At 38.1% G+C, this 17,163-nt stretch overlaps 1 protein-coding gene and 1 long non-coding RNA gene across 2 annotated transcripts in view; one reads left to right on the top strand and one right to left on the bottom strand.

Annotated features, from left to right (window-relative positions):
• HTR1F (5-hydroxytryptamine receptor 1F) overlaps positions 1 to 17,163 on the top strand; it is a 102,577-nt gene that overhangs the window by 47,263 nt on the left and 38,151 nt on the right. Inside the window, exon 2 of the mRNA XM_079318279.1 lies at positions 794 to 894. The gene's annotated coding sequence lies outside the window, so the exon portion shown is untranslated. The remainder of the gene's footprint in view (positions 1 to 793; positions 895 to 17,163) is intronic.
• LOC306808394 overlaps positions 10,749 to 17,163 on the bottom strand; it is a 55,341-nt gene continuing 48,926 nt past the window's right edge. Inside the window, exon 3 of the long non-coding RNA XR_013776020.1 lies at positions 10,749 to 10,858. This is a non-coding gene — a long non-coding RNA (uncharacterized lncRNA). The remainder of the gene's footprint in view (positions 10,859 to 17,163) is intronic.

The raw sequence follows: 17,163 nt of genomic DNA, 5'->3' as shown, positions 1-17,163 counted from the left end.
TCTGATTTTTTTACATTTTAAGCACATTAGCTATTTAGAGATTTTATATTTAAAATTAAATCAGCCTACTCCTGGTAGAATGATATATTTCTGCACTTCACAGCACAGACTTTTCACAGTGCATATTCTTTTGAATTATGTTTCCTCTTTAGGCAGCTGCTTGCCATAAGACACTGGTAACTGGGGAGGAAAAAAAATATATTAAATTTGAGAAAAAGCAAGAAACAATGCCTTGAAGTTCAAACATCACATACTCTGGCATGTTCATCTCTTTAGCTTAATAACAGCAGGTTAATACTGCAAAATGCCAAGTGCCCCAGGCTCCTACTGCAGTCAGCTGGAGTTGACAATTAGCACCTGACAGATGCACTCAGGTGCTAAAAGCTTGAGACACACTAAAACTGCTGGTTTGGCTAAACAGCACAGACTTCCTTCCCCCTTTCCCTTAACTGCTCATTTATCTTCAGGAAGGTACAAGTCAGGAGTTTTGATTTCTGGAGCTCCTGAAGTGGAGTTGATTTCTGAAGTGCCCAATCCTGCAAGGTCCTTGCTGGTCATTAGCTCCTTACAAAGTATTCCTGTCATCACCAGCTATGCTCTTATGTGAGCTCTGAGCAGGGGGAGTCCCTGGCACTGGTCTCTAAGCTTTTAAACAATCATTCACAGTTATTTGAAGAGATACTGAAAATTACAGTTTAGGCCTTTCTGAAAAATCTTTTCCTTCCTCTGAAGTAGACATAATTCATTGTCATTTACAGAGCCTATATTATGGGGGTTTTTTGCTTTCTTGCAGGTTTTTGGCAGTATCTGGTGTTGCTAAGGCTGATTTAATTCCTATTACCAGTCCTATTCCCAGAGGCAGCTTTTCCAAGGTGATTCCTGACACAGGAGATGGTGAGTTGCTTTTCACCCTCACATGCAGAGACTTTATACATGTGGTTGTGATGTACCTGCTTTAGTGATCAAATTAACTTGGTTGGATCTTCCATAGGGATTCTGCAAAGCAGGTTGAATACAGAGTTTTGCTAACCTCTGCCAGACTGACCTTTCCTTAAAGTAGTAGAGGAGGAGAGAAAAGTCTGCACTGCAAAAAGCCTCACGTGGGAAATGCAGCCAAGTCAGGGTTGACCTGTGGGGTTATTGAAGGCTTAATGGGGCAATCTGAGCACAGTTAGTGCAGTGGAAAGCTGCAGACCAGCCAGGAAAAGATGTCAAAGAGGACAATTAGTTGAGAAAAGGAGAGCAGGGGCTGACAGAAGGGTGTCTGAATAAATGAAGAATGTCCAGCCCAGTGTGAGAAATTCAGGCACTGCAGAAGCAGCTTAGTGTGCAGTCCTAGATCTGAGCGACCTTCTCCACAGCCTTGGACATTTAAACACTCAACATCTCCTTTAACTGAGTGGAAAAAAAACAATAGTGCCAATATAATGCTTCATTGCACAGATATATTTTAAAGACTTAACCTTTGCAAGACATTTTGAAGATGGAAAGTCCAGCAGCACAAAGATATTTTGTGAGAAGACTTTTCTCAATTTCTGCATTAGCCACTGTATGCTCCATTTTATTTCTGGTTTTGCCTTGTGCAGTTTTACCAAGTGACTTTTTCCGTAGCCTAATTGTAGATTTTTAACAGCAAAGATGAAATCTCAAAATCCTTGTTTTGAGTAGTCACTCAAATTCAACAGCTTAACATTGATGACATTTCAGAAAGGACAACTGGTTTGAATACAGAAATGTTTAAAAACAGAAGGGTAAAACTTACGGCAACAGTATCAGGAAAAGAAATTGCCACTTAACACTGAGACATGTGAATAATAAAGCAAAAATAAACAAAGTAAATAATCTTCACCAATCATTTAATTGCCTGAGCAAATGAGCATGAAATATGATTGCTCATAAGTGAACCTGAAAATTCCACATGTTGAGACAGAGTAGAGTCATGTGCTACCATTCAACATTCAGAGACTTTCCAAGGTCTTAATTAATCTAAGGTCTTAATTTAATCACATTGCATTTTTTTGCTAGAGGAAGAAAAATACCCTTAAGGCTGATGTTTTCCCCATGTTCAGCTCTCCTTATCCTCATCTATATCTACACAAGTTCTGACCCCTGCCATCTCAGGATTGTGTCCACATTCTGAAAGACACAGCAAATTGCACTTTAAAAGGCTTACAGTGAGAGCTACAGACAAGGATGCTGCATTTGTAATAACAGAACACATAAAAAATGTCACTGGGTAGCTGTAAAATGGACTAAAGTCATCCAGTTGGTTCATGGCACTGTTAATGAAACATACAGATTTTAGTGAAAAATAGGGGCCAGACCAGGGGCCAATTTTAGCCCTTACAAGCCTTTGCTGCTGCCATGAAGAATATATACAGAAAGACAAAGTTCATAAACTTGTATTATTTCATACTGCTAAGTAGGATTTTACCTTGGCCAGGAATTCTTCCAATGGCCATCTGTACACTTAATAGAGAAAAGGAAGTCTTTTATACTGTATCTGGAAAGTTTAGCAGATTCAGGTGAGGGGAAAGCTTGGTTTGAAAGCTTTTCGTTCCTTTACTCTTGTAATTTTTAAAACCTATTTTCTCTCTTCTAGTTACTGTTTTTTATGTAATGAGAGAGAAATCTTGGCTGTTCCTTAGTTCTACTAAAATACCTGTGGTGACATTAGAAACTGAAATTACCTGGTAGGAGAAAATGAAAGTGAAGTATTCTGTTTCTGATGGAAATGGTTTTCCTGGCTGCATGCTGGTTTCTAAAAGACAATGACAGACTGGCAGCTTGAAGAAAACAGGTCTTGACAGCACATGTTAGTGAGCCAAACATTTTCTAACACTTTGTGTCACACAAACCACTTTCATACCATCTGTGCTCCAGCAGTGAAGGGTTGTTCTGTCCCAGGCAAAACCTTTTGTCTCTGCACAGTCACAGGAAGCAGAGAGCAGGTTTGTAACACCTGTCTGAGGCTGGATGTGTGCAGGGTGTCAGCTCCTCCTGTAAAAACCCTCTGTGTGTCCCTGGCTGCCCACAGCCTGCCAGGAGGAGCAGCACAGCTCAGCAGACAGCCAGGCAGGAGTCAGATGGGCACTGGTTTGCTTGTTTAGAGCTGCCTTGGCTGGCTGAAGATGAGAAATAAAGATGGGAGGGAGAGGAAGAGGGGATGCAATTCAAAGGCAAGCACGTGCCTCATTAGCACTCACTATGTAAGTTCCTTGTGTTCTGGAGAAGGTAGAAATATTTTTCAGCACATTTTCAAATATTTCTTTTTTAAAAAAGTCTTTATAAAGACAACACATTTCTAAGATAAATATAAGTAGCACAATCTGCAACTTAAATAGAGACAAGGAGGGTAATTAATTAGAAAGCATAGCTTGATTACAATAAATTGCCTTCTTTGAGCAGCTTTGGTGTTTGTCATTATTAAGTTGCATGTTTCTCAGTACTGGAAGAAGGGAAATAATTAAAACTAACTCTTACATAAGTAGCATAAAGGATTATCCCTGATATCACTATCAGGCACAGGTTTTGTGCTAGTAAACTCCCATATGCCTATGGCAACTTAAAAGTAACTGAGTTGCCAAAATTTTATGTGATTTGTCAGAATTTTAAAAAAAAGGCAAGATCTCTGCAAAAAGAAAACAGCCCCTCCCATGCAGTAAGCCCTAAATGCAGTCTCTTCTTTCTGTATTGTCATCCTTGAAGCTCAATGTTTTTCTCATTATCATCCCTGTTTCATGGATTTTTTTCTTACTTTAATGAATTTCTGTTCTCAGGCACACAGCTATTTTCTTGGCTATCTTGCTTCATTATGCTGATGGAAGCAGCTTTTTAATTTAAGACATTATTATTAAAAGTAATGCATGAAAAGGCTTATCTGAAAGATGTATTGGTTTGGCAATAGATGCAAATCAAAATGCAACAGTCTAGGTACTCAATTATATATTTTAATGGAAGAATTTAAGTAAAGCTCAGGCAGGAAGGAAAAAAGTACTTATCAGCATCTATCATTTAAATTACCACCATATGGGTAGACTGTTCCTATATTTCATACCCCTCAATAAGGCTGAGACTGAAGCTGGGTCAGTGGACAGCAGTTGGTTTGTGAAGTTTCCATTCTTGGAATACACAGCAGTTTTCCAGAAGCATGAGATATTCCTGTATTTTTTTTTCTCCTATGGATTAAGTAACTGCATCTTTCAACATCTGGTAGACTAATTAATCTTTTATAATTCATGTAAACATTCACCATCTACTTGCCTTTGGTTGGATTCCATACCTTTTTTTCTTTGGTGTCTTGGGAGATACACTCTGACCTAGGCTGGGGGATGCTCCCCAAGAATACAGTGATGCTTCCACTGGGGCACTCATCAGGCATTCAGCTGTCCCAATTATATTTGGGGTAATTAGGTTTCAAATTTTCAGGCTTTTCTTCTCAGCTCAGTCCAACACAAGTTGTACTGAAGTTCACTGAAGAGGGTAAGAGCATCCTGCAGGCTCCTACTGACCAAAAGCTCACATGACACAAGTCCTTCTGTACATGAGCAGAGAGGATTCCAGTGAGAGAGAGCATTCCTGCTCTTTGGAGCTGGTGTTCCTTTCTGCCCAGCCTCCTGGTAGCCTCCTCAATCCAAGACCTTTGCAATGCAGCAGATCTCTGTAATGCTGGGATCTGGGATCAAGCACCCTGAACAAGTACAAGATCAGAAAATAGGCACACAGACTCTTCTAAGACAATGAAGAGTGTCTGTAACCTACTTCCTAGAGGGGAATGTAATGCAGATTTTAAGAGCCAGCCTTTGAGCCCACATATTGCTGTGCATGTAAGGAAAGCAAATGTGCACTGAGAGAAACCTCAAGGTCATGGAGTACTCTGCTTCCCTGCAGAAGCACCTCCAGCAGGAAAGAAAATCAGCTTTTCATCTCACTCTGTAACTGATTCATGTCTAATACAGAGCTTAATTTAATTTATTTTTTAATTACTGTTGATCTTTTTATTTTATAGCGGTCTGTTAGCTGAAAACTGGCTTGATGATCAAACAAAATATCACCACATAAATATAAACCTTTCTCTATTTGTAGTGGCTCAGCTTAAACAATTTCTGGAGTTTGTGGGCAGCAATAATGCAGGTAGTGGTAAGTTTTGCCTCTTCACTGAGATAGAGTTCATCACAACTTTTGGATCATCTACTTTTATTTCTGATCTCTGTACCTGCACTCTTCTAACATATGCACCAACCTAGACTTTTAACAGCAGCTTAACAAGACATCATCACTGCAGACAGAAGTTAGGCTTTAAAATGGAAAGATGAAATGACAGGAAAGTTCAGATTTAAAATGGAAAACTGAAAAAATAGGCCCTGCTTGCAGAAGGATTTCGTTTTGGCATAGTTCCCATTAATATAGAATAATTGCTTCAGCAGGGCTTTTTTGTTCAAATATTTAGGAATTTGCCTGGCATTCACTCAAATCTTAGCAGCCTTGGCTACATTCAGAAGGACTGATAATTTAAAGATTGTTTTACTTTCATACAATAGAGTTAATTCAAAGAGTTTTATCAAAATTCTCACCTGCTAAATTTGACTTTGAGGTTATTTTAATTATACTGGAACCTCCTAACTTGTTTAAAAAGTCACTGAGATGCCAAACTTCAATCAGAAATTCAGGACAATTGGTACAGACACTGAGGCAGAAGAAGAGGACCTATCAGAAGACTGTACTTAATGAGATTTCCACAAGATATCTGAAAAGTTGACCTTTGCCAAGTGCTTCTTTTATCATGTATTGCCAGAAATATGTTACTTCTTTAGGTTATGTATCTGCAGTAGAGTCTATCAGTTAAAATCATGCAAGTTGTAATTCTGCTGAAGCCAGTGCACTCTGGGGAGGACAATTTTAGCTACAAATGAATGGGGTCACTTACAGTTAAGGGAAAGCAAGTTACTGCTACTTCAGTAAAATGCTACACTTATAATAATAGGGGAAAGAAATATTCAGACTTCAAAAATCTGTTTTTAAAAATGATCGCAACTACAATGTATTTAAGAAGCTTGTGTCCTGTTTTGAACATAGTGTTGTCATCATCTAAATATGTTTAGTTGAATTGAATTAAGCTCAGTTGTTACAGATAGGGTTGGTACAGCAAAGCTCAACAGATTCACTTTCAAAAAGCTCAGCAGATGAAGGCTCAAACTTGAGATTTTAGTCAGGACTTAAGATAAAGTACTAAAGGGTTTTTCTTCTTGGACTTCAATCGACTTCAGAGAAGAGACATCTTTTTCCCTTTGGAAATGTGGGATTCTCAGGACACTAAACACTAGGACTATTCAAGATCAATTAGAATCTATTAGAATCTATTCTATCAAAACAGACTATCAAAACTATCACCTCTCCCACCAGAAAATTGCCAGATATTCTTTATCCTCAAAGCTTAAACACTTACCTGCAAACGAAGGCTGGAATTCAACAGACCAAATATATAATCCTTGAACCAATCACTCCAACTTTCTTTTTGCAGTCATAGAGAGAAGCAGACACTCATAAGGTGCAAGGCATCTGATGTAAATAGGTCAGCACAATCTCACCCCAGTATTTGCTTCCCTCCTTTCCCACAAATGGTGCCTAAAGCGCCAAAGAGTACCTGTCTAGTGCAGATTGATTTTAGCTTAGGCAGACACATAAAAGGAGGTGAGAAGAATTCTACTAAAAGAAGCTGAAAAACTTAGAAAATGACAGTTTTGTTTCCCTTTATATAAACAGGTGCATGAAACTTTCTCACTTAGTAGGAGTTGGTAACTTCAGGAAGAGGAGTTTATCAGAAACACAGGAAAGAAAAAGTGAGGAAAAAAGGTCTAATTCTTAAAATATATTAACATAAGCAAATACCTTTTGCCATGCCCCAGTGCAGGGGAACAGGTAGCATGGTCTGTTCAAGAAACACTGGGAAATCAGTGAGCAAAAAATTCCATGGGTTCCTCTGTGTGACAGCTGTTGTGTGCTTTCAGAGTCCTTGCTGCAGAGTTTTTGACAAGGTCTGTGCTGTTTCGAGTCTTGTCTCCCATGATGGCTAAGGGCTATAATCCATAAAAATCAAAGCTTGTACATAAATGTTGTCTTGAAAGAGTGTGTTGGGTTTTATCTAAGGCTGTCATTAGAAACTTTTCCCCTGAGGTCTTTCAGGTCTTTGGAAAGAAAGATCAATATTTCTATAGACAAAAATACAAGGCAGCTGATTGATACAGGATTTCTTGATGTGCCTCTGACCCAGAGCAGCTTCCAAAGATGAATCTGCTAACAAAAAAGCAAAGCAGGATCCTTTGGAATCAGCTGCTGACATGCTGGAGAGGATGGAGCACCTAAGAGACTGATGATAGCCTGGAAATGGAATGGAAATGCAATGCATTGTGTTTTTCCTATGAGAAAACAATACTTAACACTGGCATTCTTTGCAGAATTCATTTCTCAAAAATCTATGAAGTCTGTACTAAGCCTGTACACATTGCAAGATTTTATTTTTCTGTTACTCAGATTTAATTGAGCTTCCACAAGGATGTCAAGGTCATGTGTCTCACCAATAAGGTCATCCTATGTCAGATGTCAAGGTCATAAAAGACAGCTAGAATTTCTCAGCCAAGAAAAACATTCACAGACATTTTACATTGGCAATAACAACTTAACTTTTCTCTGTCTGCCCCTAAAAAACATGGCTGCTGGAAAATATTCTACGTACATTTCCTGGAAATGTTTCTTTCTTTTCCTACACTGAAAAGAAAATAACCTAAGGCAGATAGAAATTTCAACCAGCTGGTTAAGGTTAGATAGAAAGTAGAGAGCAATAGAGAAATAGGACTTTGGAATGCAAATTTTAATACAGTGATGATCAGATCTTCACCTATCCCTGCAGCAAGCTGGAAATTTAGATTTAATATAGATTTAAAGGAGTTGGTATTTACTTGGCCAGGCAAACAAAGGTCCAGTTCTCTGAGGTCTGTTATGAAAATAGTATTTCCTTTACTTTGGAACAGAATTTGGTTTTTAAATTATAAATATGTATACAGCTAAGCTGGACAAACACACACATCATGCCTTCAGCTGTATCTGAAAGAGCAGATAGGATAGCAAAAATGGAAAAAAAAAAAACAGGTTACCTGCTTAAATATGATTATGGCAAATTGCATCAGTAAGCAGTCTACTTTTTGCGATTGCAGCTTACAAAAACACAGTCCTAAAACACAAAAATGCTGTGTTTGACCAGGAAGAGACATTAAGCCTGTATTTGAACTTCATGTCTTCATGTATCTTGGTCATTGCCTCCATAAAATGATTTCTAAAGTTTAGTAATTAGCAGTTATTGCACTGATTGATTACATAAAATAAGGAAGGAAGCAACTGAGAAATCTGCTATGGTTTCAGGCTGGGATTTAAAATAATAGAAATGGACTATTTGGCAAGAAGGCTAATTGCCAGATGCTGAGCTGCTGCTCAGAGAGATGAACTTAGAACTGACCCATAAGAAGAAAGGGCAGAAATTGACAGTTTTGCTGCTTTTGCTCACCAGCACAAAGATGTTTCTGGGTTTGGTCTTTTTTCTTTCCTATCTCTTTCACTCCTTTAAGACACACAAATATAAGCCCCAAACTTCAACATTTGCAATTTATATTTCAAAAAGATAAAACAGTTCCCTGACTTGGAAGCTACAGACATATGTCATAAGTAGGCTCAGATTAGTTTAATTAATTGATGCATTGAGTAAGCTGTGAATGTATCTGAGGTACAAAAATGTGAATATGAAAGTCTGTATGGAATTACCCTGAAGTGGTTATATGCTCATAACTGTGTTACTTCAGTAGTGCCTCAAAACCCAGGCACTTGTACTGAACAAAATACAATAATAAGTGGTCCATTTGCCAGAGAGCTTTCAGTATGAATAGGCAAAATGAATGCTTGGGGAAAAGTGGTTTTGAAAACACTTGTGGTCTTTCTTAGCCAGATAAATTGCAACAATTATATTAAATATATAAATTATAACTAAAGCCCTTCAGAAGCTGAAGTTATGCCAGGCAATTGAAGCCCACATAGGTAAGGATTTAATAGTTTACATCTGCTGCCCATCAAATACACCTTCAGTTGTAAACTTACAGGCCTAAGAATGTTTCCACAGGCAGCTGTTTTATTCTATACCTAAAACATGTATGTTTCCATACCCAGCTGTCCTCAGGTATTGACTCAAAGCAGCTTAAAGTGTGTTTTGGGCTCACAGCCCTTCAGAAACAGCACAACCATGAAAATCTTCACTGTGGTCTAGAAAGCAGGCAGGCCAGCAGAGCCCTCTCTGGAACTGCAAGCTGTGGTTCCAGCTTTTAATAACTTTTCCATCAAGCATGGCAGCTTTGTGCTTTCACCAGCTTCTGTCCTTACTGGAAAGCAGAGAGGAAAACAAACAAAGCAAACTTTGCCTGGGTTTGAAGGAACCCTGTGCTCTGGGTGGATGGGCTATGGTCACTCCTGCTGCAAACACAGAGCAGAAGCACAGAGGACTGGCACTCCTGCCTGTTTCAAACAAATCAGCCTTCTAATCTGAAGAGTATTGAAAAAAACATTTCTTGGTATCTTAGATACTCCAGTGGTAGAAAGAGGTAGTGGCAAAATTTAACAGGTTATCTGACAGAAGGGAAAGTCATAATCTTGTGGAAAATAGGAGAGCCACATTCCTGAGCTTATCATCTGAGGATCCAGCTAGGAAAAAATGAGGCATATAGAAAAAAACCTAATGAATTTAGTCAAACTAACTAGAAGCTTTTTGTACTTTGAACTGCTGGGCTAACTTTCCAACTCTTGTATCTCCCTCCCATTCCCTCATGAGGCTCACACACAAAATTACTTGTGTTTAGTGACAGCTTTTATAGCTCAGTGTGCTACAAGCTCTGGTACAGCAGAGCCCTCACTTATTCTCAGCTGAAGAAAGGCAGAGCTTCCAGCAGCAGCCAGGGAAATAAGTCATTGTGCCAATGGAGGGGAGTGACTGAGCCCTCTGGTCATCAGGGCCCAGGATCCATCATTGCTACTTTGCCACAGAAAACTTTTCAGCCTGGTTCTCCAGGGCTGGAGGAATCCTTTCAGCCAATGAACAATCTGGCAAAAGCTTTCCATCTTACATGCAAGAATCCCACGGCACTAAACAGAACATTGTCGCTGTTAAATTCTTTATAATTCACTGCTATGACCCAAAAAGATCTTCCATGTCACTACACAGGTGTTTTTCACTAAGGCCCAAAAAACATTCACTTTGTGACACTATCTAAATACAGCCACACTGGGATAGTCCTGCTCAAAACAACTTTAGATTTCCTGGGATGGAGGTTACCTGTAGCATCATCACATTCTAATAACAGTGGTGGATCCTTGCCCATGAATTTGCTGTGATCTGTTTCCAATCTGTTTTTCTTGTTAGCTGTTTCAGCATCCTGTGGTGATCAGTGCTGTAGTTTAATAATTTCATAGCCAGGGTCTCATGAATTCTGTAGTAGGGCATGTGTGTTGTTATTAAAACCATGCTTGTAGGTACCTTCCCTGCTTCCACTGAAATTTCTCTGTAATTTGTCTTGCATAGTTAAAAGACAAATTTGCAACTTTGGGCCTCAGAAGCTGAATATACATTATAGTGAGTTGAAAAAATACAGGAGAGGCGTTTGCTTGCACACTTCATCTCTCAATAGTTTTAAATCAATTCCCTTCAAATTACTTACCTTCAAATAATCACTTTGCTAGTGGACATTAAAATCCAGAAACTTTCTCCAAGTTTAGGATTCTCCTCCCCATTGATGAGCATCTGGGAACAGCCAATATCATTAGAGCCCTGAAAATTATACATAAAATGCATATTTAAAATTTTTAAAAAGTCTGACACAACTGTAGAAATTATACTTAAGGTAATTTGAACTTTGAAAACCCTTGCTTGAACTGCCATCACAAAGGCATTTTGACACTGAAAAGAAATCCCAATGTATTTGGTTATGCTTTAAAAGTAAGAAAAAAGAGCTTTCTTAGGAAAGCTTTTAGAAATTTTAGGACCAGAAGACTAGCACTTACATGAATTCATTATCTGCTTCAAAACAATTTATTCAGAAGCAATGGAACAGAAACAAATTAAAATGTCCCTTTAGATTTCACTCAGGAAATATATTCTTTTATAGGTCTTTGACTCCAACCTTCTGACAGCTAAAATTAACTTTGCATTACTGAAACAGATAATGTGCTGTCCTTATTCTATTCATAGATAATACAGTAAATACTGATTAGGTTTAACACATGAGGTTTAGAGCAGAAACATTTCTCAATTTACGTTAGTTTGTATTTGTGAATGATGCCTAGCTGTCCATTAGGCTTCACTATTTCAAAACTTTATTTAAAATCAGTATGTCAGCTTTAATAATTTTTGTTGTGAGGCTTTTCTAGTGCTTCTATGTGTCTGAGTCACTAAAATTTAATAATAAACATTATCTTTATCTCCTGCTGCCTGCCAGACAGCTTGCTTGTAGAGAAAAAAAAAATCCTATTTCGGATTAAATCTGTTATGTGTTTTCTGGGAATGTAATAATCTTCATACAGTAGCAGAAAAATGATAACTTTATAGTGCCATAAAATGTGTCCTTTTCCCAGGATTTTCAAGACTGCAATATGTAGGTTAATACAATCAAATCCCAACTACATAATGTGACTCAGGTGATGAGAATGATGTAAAAGCACCTTGTGCTTTATAGGTAAGGGAGATGGTTTGGTGGCTTTTTAAGCAATCTTGTCCCTTTTCACTTTTGGGAAGACAGCTTGGTCAGTGCACAAATTTTTATTTCACACAATGCACTTGTCCAACACCCCTGACCATCCCATTTATTCCAAAGGCTCTGATATCTTTCTTAATTAAATCTTGACAGTGAAATTGTAGTTCATGAAAACAATCCATGGTGGTTTGCAAGCCATTGTCTGTGCATATTAAACCAGCACTTGACCAGATTGGGTTTTTTGCAGTTCAGTCAGGTATGCCTTGAAAGCATTATCAGGGATAAGTGGTGGGTATTTGAATAATAAGCACTCCATGTCTGCCTCTGGGATGAAATACAAAGCTCCTCAGGCAGTCTGCAGGGCTGTAAAGCTCAGTCAGAATGGTTGGTATTTTGTTCTGCTGCAAGCAGCCACAGTTTACTTAGACACCAAGATATTTTTCTGATCCTTTTTCCCTGGCAGCAGTGGTGCCTCATCAGCCCATGTAGCCAGAGGTGTTATTATTCCCATTCTCTCTAACTCCCCTCCCTGACCTATATTCACTCATCTGTTTGTTAGTCTTTCACTTATAAATAGATTTGAAATGTTACTGTGTGAATTCAAACTTATGTTAATAGATAACACCACCCACTTCTACTAAATAGAAATACTATTTTTCACCATCTTACAAGCTTAGAGCAATACTTAAGATAAATTTCAAGCACACTTAAACATCTCAGTCCCAATGCATGCACATTTCAGAAGTGCTCTTATTAGTAACTCGGTGATAATTACTTTCTTCTTGCAGTTAGAGGTGAATTTTATTTTGCTTTTAAAAGGACAAAGCTAATCTCCCCATTTATTTGAACTGCTTTTCATTTGAAACAGTGACAGTTTTGACTTTGCTTGCCCTGTTGTGACTCCTTTACAAAACCAAATGCACCAGTCAAGCTAATGCTCAGCAGCATGCAAAAAGCCAAAGGGATTGGAAGTGTAGTACCTCACTTAAAACTTATCACCAGAGGCCAAAGTGTAGATTAACATGGAAGACTTAAGGGAAACCTGGAATTCCCATGCCATTAAAATATTCCTACAGAGGTATATGTCATTTTCTACACAGAAGTACATACTAGAATTCAGTCTTCATTTAGAAAATAAAAACACTGAAATTGTAGAAAAGGCACCTGAAGCCAGATGGAAATTGTCCCTGTGCAGCACACAAGCAAAAAGAAACCCAGCCACCAAACCAGCTGGTGTAGATGGTCTCAGGCTGCCCAGGCCTGGCACCCTCTGGAGCAAACATAATTTGACAATAACTAATTTTTTGGAAAGAAACTCATGGAAAGTTGCTGCGTGGCCAGGATGTTGCTGAAATGTCAGGAGAAAATAAGGTAGACCAGAAAAGTTCCTGGAGAAAGTGCTGCCTGCACTGCATTTGTACACTTACCCATAGGTATTGGGACAATTTTCTGCACTTTAGTCCTTATCACCCTTTTAATTGCAAGAGCCAAGAACAGAGATAAAGACTGTCAGGTGTGAGTGTGCTTAGAGGACAGCAGCTGGAATGAGACTATTCTCTAGGAAGGCACATTCCATCACTCATTTTACTCAGTTTCATGGTCAGCACAGGAAGCTGACCCAAGTTTGAGCCCCAGTGTGCTTCCAGAGCCAGGTTTAGCACCTGCTGTGCCAGTCCATTTGCCTGTTTTTTACAGTGGGAAATGCTGCAGCCATGACTCAGGGCCAAAGCAATGTTTGATTTGAGCCTATAATCATCTCTCAGATATTCTCCTTCAGGCTGGTAGCTCTTGTGCACCAAAACATAGTTATTATATATAATTCTTATCAATGGTTGGGGGTTTTTTCACATAAAAGCTAAAAAGATGAAAACCCACATCCTAACCTGACAGAGTAAAATTTTCACAGCATAACACTTGAATTATATGGCATGAGAGAGTCAGAATTTGGATACAGAGGTTGTTTTTGGAGGAGGACAGAGGTGGTGCTGCCCTGTGTCATTAGTAGTGCTCTGCAGCAGGCTCAGGCATAGAACCTGCAGGCTTTGGTGCTCAGGTTTGTCCTGTCAGAAATTGGTTTGCTCTCTAAGAGAGCCAATTTTAGTGCATAAACAGAGTGGATAATAAAACAGGAGGCAAAAAGGCAACTCAGCCAGAGTGCAAGGGCAGCATCATCTCAGGAAAAGGAGGGAAAGAGGGAAGAGAGCTTGAGTGAAACCATGACAAGAGAGGATTTATGAGGCATAACAGTCCACAATATCCCACAGCCTTTTCTAGCCCTCCTAGGGGAGACATGGAGGCTGCTTTTACACATTGGAATCAAAATTTAGGAAAGGAACAAGAGGAAATCTAGAGGAAGCTCTCTCCCCTGCATCTCATAGCTAGTGGGGAAGAAGTCAAGCAGCCATCCATCAGGTCTGTGGGTAAGACAGAATTAAAGAGGAAAATTGCATATTTCAGATTAATTCCTACAATTTTAAAATTGTACTCTGCTACTTAAATAAAAACAATAGATATTCTTTCTGAATCAAATTAGTTTTTTTCAGATCTTTCCAGGATTCTAAATAAGATAACAGTAAAGGTCATAAAATGATATATTAATATTTATCCATGTAAATGATAGGAAGACTTTTAAGAAACACATCTTATATACAGTGCAGTCAAAATTTAAACTGTAAGTTTCCTTAAATAAGTGTATCTCTAAGAGATGGTATTCAAGGAGTTTAGACAAATTATCAGACTGATATTCCTAGATGCAAAGTCATTAAAAATATCTTCAGAATGATCTCCAGATTAAAAGTGACACAACTGAAGGATGACTTAATTTATTCTCTGACATTGAGTAAAGTAGGTTTGTCTTACCCAGAAATGTAAAATAAATAACTGCAAATACCAATGGTGAAAATCTAAAGGATAAAATGATCATACAAAAACCCCACAAAAGTTACATAAGCAACATTTTTAGACATATTTGGTAAGGTAATACTTTTACCCCATAGTGAGTTAGAAGTGCTTATGGTGTTTTCCAGTGATGTTCATGACTACTGATTTTTCCAAAACCCAGTGAAGGCCTCTTCCCCAACCCCCATGGGCAGTGGCCTTGGGTTTTAGTGATTTTTATTCTATGCCTTCTGGATATCAGCTTTTCATATTAGCTCATCATTCCTGTAAATCAGAGATGGGCTCTCAAGCCTATGGGCATCTCTGAGTCAAGCATTAGAGATTACACAGAGGGACAAGTGCCTTACTAAAATGACTTCAGAGTTAGAAACTGATATTAGAACAGAAAGAGGACTTGAAACTGATTTTAAGGTCCAGAGGCAATTGTCTAATCCTGAAGTCTTTAGTTGCTTTTCCCTTTCATTACCAATTCATCCTAAGGCACAAAATCAGCATGACAACTCCTTTTTTTTTTTGTTTGGTTTGGGGTTTTTTGGGTTTGGGTTTGTTTTTTTTTTTTTTTTTTTGTTTGTTTTTTTTGCAAAGCTGCAGGAAAATAAAAATCACATTTAGAGTGGAAAATACATGGATAGATTTAAGCATCAACACCTGAATGAATTTCCTGATGATTACATTCCCCTCTAAGGTATGAAACAGCAATCCTGTTTCCCTTTTCACTCTTCTCCAGCAAACCTGGAGATCCAATAATGTCATACAACATATTGCAGTGTGACAGCAGAGTGCTGATATGTCCTATACAGGCATTTGTCATTTTAGGTGTGGGATGATTTTTCAATATATTCAACAACACTTTACAATATTTGCCTAAATTAGATTTTTTACCTTCTGTTGTGCAAATCTAGATTCTTTTCATCCATACAGAAACATTCAAGCTAAAAGGAGCTGTTATCAACACTAACAGAAATATTTTATAAGAAATAGAAATCCCTATGAAAACAAACAGGATGCAGAAGGAAGATACTATATTCTGTACCATGTACAGTAATAGGGTTGCCAGTTTTACCAGATGTTTATAATTAACTAAAGAACAGCCAGACTACTAAAAATATTGTACTGCTCCCTTGTTCTGCTCAGAAATGCACATTCTGAACTGAAATACTCTGTTCATCCATTCTTTTTGAACACAAGAATTAACTAGTGGTACAGGTAACAGAACTGAAGGGATACCCCCTCAAAAAAAGGGTTTATAGACTCATGTTGAAGTTTATCTTCTATTTGGAAAGCAATAGTCTGCAACCCAGATAATGCTGTTACTTTTATGTCTTGCCCCAAGTGCTTCTAACAATGTTCAGGACACATTTTGAAGAAATACTAATCTATAACATTTTGCATGCATCACTTTTCCCTGCTCAAAGCAACTGGAATAACTGCAGTGTTTCAAACATTTCCAGGTTAGTTGTTACAAGTGGCTTCATAACTCAGACATGACAACAGCTGGTAGAGAGAGAGAGGAATGATTCCACAAGTAATTTTGGAAGTGAAGGAATTGAAGATTCTGTTGTATATTTGTTAACCATGCTCATTAGCTAAGTCAGAATTTAATAAAACTAATTAGATTTTAATTTAGTTGAATCATCTACCAAACAAAGTTAAGTGCTTCCCTAACTTTTTACATAGTTTACTTTTGTTTTTTTTCCTCAATGTGTTGCCATTAATCCTTGGTGTGGAACCAGCCTTTTTATACTTAATTTATTTGAAACTTGCCATGACCTGTAAAACTGAGAAAAGATACTACTTAAAGACACTAGGTGACAAGCCTGATTTTTAAAACTATATACTCATTTTTTTTTCCTTAAAATACTTTTTTTTTTTTTTTCATTTTTAACCTTCCCTGAAGGCCTATGGTATTAGTATCTCCTGAGCAGCAAGTTCTCTTCTAGAACAACAGTTCCATCACAGACAATTGCCATTTTCTGGTAAAATGTGTCATTGATTGTGGCACAACTCTGACAATTCAGCCCTAAATCATGAATATCTGTGCAAGTTGGAGGAACAGCCCATTTAAAAAGAGCAAGCCATTCATTGTCCATAGTGAATTTCAAAACACTACATTGAGTTAGGAATAATCACCTGTACAAAGCAGGGCTGTGAAGGACTCTGCAGAGAAGGATTTAAGAGATCACAAACAATGCCATGTTATTGGAGAGGGGGAAAAAAACCACAAAATATTATAGTGTAATACATAAAACATCACCCAGACTGGTCTGTTCACATTTGACCACTTTAGGAGAGTCAGGGCAGCAGGAAAGCACATAGGAAAAAACAAGGAAAAAATTCAAATAAATAGAAAATGTGGACTAAGAGGAAACATCAAAGAAATTTTTTAGTCTAAATAAGGGAAGCACATTTGGAAGTCTAAAGGCTGGTACAGTGAGGGAAGGACAAAAACAGCCTTCATGCCCACCCAGAGCCCAGTGTGCCTGGC

This window comes from Erithacus rubecula, assembly GCF_903797595.1.
Source record: "Erithacus rubecula genome assembly, chromosome: 1".
In the NCBI taxonomy this organism is placed as follows: Eukaryota; Metazoa; Chordata; class Aves; order Passeriformes; family Muscicapidae; genus Erithacus; species Erithacus rubecula.
This window is presented reverse-complemented; position numbering and strand designations above follow the sequence as displayed.